We start from the raw sequence: 2,422 nt of genomic DNA, 5'->3' as shown, positions 1-2,422 counted from the left end.
TAACCCTGAATTTCCTGCTGTATGTGAAAATACAGGAGCCTGTACTTGCGGGACAGTCTAACAGAAAACAAAACAAAAACCAGATTAAATTCTATGGCTTCTTTTCTCCTGCCATTTAAAAGATGCACATGAATGCCACTCTAATGAAGGGAGATTTTGGCTGTATCATTCCGGGGGAATGATTCCTGATTGAAAGGAAAGTAGAGACCTCTCTTTGCTTGTCTTGTTTTCCCTTAAATATAGATATTATTACATTATGTAGAGTTTCTCAGCTGGACCAGATCAGACTTTTAAGCTAATATAGATGGTGGAGCACATATTAGTTCTGAGCCGTGGTTGTATGAACAATGTTCCAGATTGTACTGTGTGTCTAGCTCAGGTGAGTTTCTGAATACTCCTATCACTAATCTAATATAATGTGGCTTCAGTTAAGACCCAACCAATTGTTATTACCCTTGTCACAACTGCAAAATCAGGGGAATGTGGTTTTGGGAAATGAAAAAAAAAAGGTTTGGGTTTTTTATTTATTTATTTTAAGTTCACATGTTTTTATATTGCTCAATTTTGGTATCAACTGTAGAACTGTTTAGAGCGGCAGGCTGTGCACCACCTTCAGCTACCAGTCCCCTCCTCAGTGCCTTAGTCCTCCCTGGTGTATGGATCAACTTAAGACCCAGTGCCAGATGATATGGCTTCTCAGGTTGGATCCGGGTTACAGACCATATCTCAAACGGACCTGTCCAAGAGATTGGATTGGATAGCTAGATACTTGGAAATACTTTCAGACATTATTATCTGTTTATCTATCAATCCACACCTCCTTTCATCCATTCCTAGGTTTAGGCTTGCCCATAATTTTGATGGACTGCACGTAATGTTGATGGACTGCACAGATCTTTTTCTTGCAGTTGGCTGCAATCATGTACATCTCCATTTTCATTCTTTCAGAAGAAATGCCTAAGTAAATGAAAACCAGGAACCACACAAGGGTCTCTGACTTCATCATGGAGGGGCTCTTTGAACATCTCCACTTCCAGGGTCTGTTCTTTGGGGTCATCCTGTGCCTCTTTATGGCTTCGATTATAGGCAACTCCCTGATCATCATGTCAATTGTCCTCCACCTGCCTCTGCACAAACCCATGTACTTCTTCATTGCTAACCTGGCTTTATTTGACATTGTCTGCACCTCCTCTGTTCTGCCCAAAATGATGCAGAACCTGATACTGGGAAAGGAAAACCATCTCCTTTAATGGCTGCATGCTCAGCTCTTTACCTTCACCTCCTCAGCAGCAACAGAGCTTGTTCTCCTCAATGCCATGGCCTTTGACAGGTACATGGTCATCTGTCAACCCTTATACTATGTAACCATCATGACCAAGAGAGTCTGCATCACATTAGCAGCCTGTATCGGGGCTCTTGGAACCATGAATTCCCTTGTGCACACATTGCTCATTCTGCATATAGATTTCTGTGGGCCCAACCTCATCCAAAACATCTTCTGTGAGATCCCACCTCTACCGGCATTTTCCTGCAGCTCAGCTTACCTCAACAAAGTCATGGCTTTCATTGCTGATATTTTCCTAGCCATGGGAAACTTCTTGCTGATCATTGTATCTTATGGCTTCAGCATCAGAAGCATCCTGAAAATTCAGGGCTCAGAAGGAAAGTCAAGAGCCTTCTCCACATGTTCCTCACATCTTGTTGTGGTTGCCCTTTACTACTCCAGTATCACCTACACCTACACTCGGCCACCCTCTGGTTACTCCCTGGATAAGGAAAAGATGGTCTCTGTGCTTTAGGCAGACAAGGTTCCTTGGGTGAATTTGATATCTTTTATTAGACCAACCCAAATGATTGGAGAATAGTTATTAAGCAAGCTTTTGGGTTCAAAAACCCTTCGTCAGGCTCAGGAAGCTGCAGCAGTTGGTGTGTGCTCTTCCTGGAATTCACCCAAGGAACCTTGTCAGAATGAGATATGCCTTTTTCAGCAGTGTCACATTGCTGATTTATATACAGTATATTCTCTGGTCCATTCAGACCCTCAGGTCTCTTTCTGCAGTTCTGCTGCTTTGCCATGAAATGGAGCTCATAGGCTCGTCTCTGGGAAGTGTTGTGTAAATTTCCCTTGAGGATCAGGACTGAGAGATTGGAGAGAGAGTGACCCTCCTGTGAGAAATGTGTCCCCACCGGTAATTGGGTATTTCTGTCTTTGATAGATTTCCGGTGTGCGTCCATTCTGGTGCGCAGTTGTTGTTTGGTCTCTCCTACATATCTTCCATCAGGGCATTTGGTGCACTGGATGAGATATATTACATTTCTGGAGGTGCAGCTGTAAGATCCTGGGATGCTGATGGCTCTGTTGTGGGGTGTAGTAATAGTGGGGGTGGTGGAGATGTGTTGGCAGGTTTTGCGTTTCTTGTCC

General features: G+C 43.5%; 1 pseudogene; it reads left to right on the top strand.

The window, feature by feature from the left end:
* The first annotated feature begins 965 nt into the window (after positions 1–965).
* LOC102369519 overlaps positions 966–2,422 on the top strand; it is a 4,177-nt pseudogene continuing 2,720 nt past the window's right edge.

The sequence above is a fragment of the Alligator sinensis genome, unplaced genomic scaffold (assembly GCF_000455745.1).
Source record: "Alligator sinensis unplaced genomic scaffold, ASM45574v1 scaffold1114_1, whole genome shotgun sequence".
NCBI lineage: Eukaryota > Metazoa > Chordata > Crocodylia > Alligatoridae > Alligator > Alligator sinensis.
This window is presented reverse-complemented; position numbering and strand designations above follow the sequence as displayed.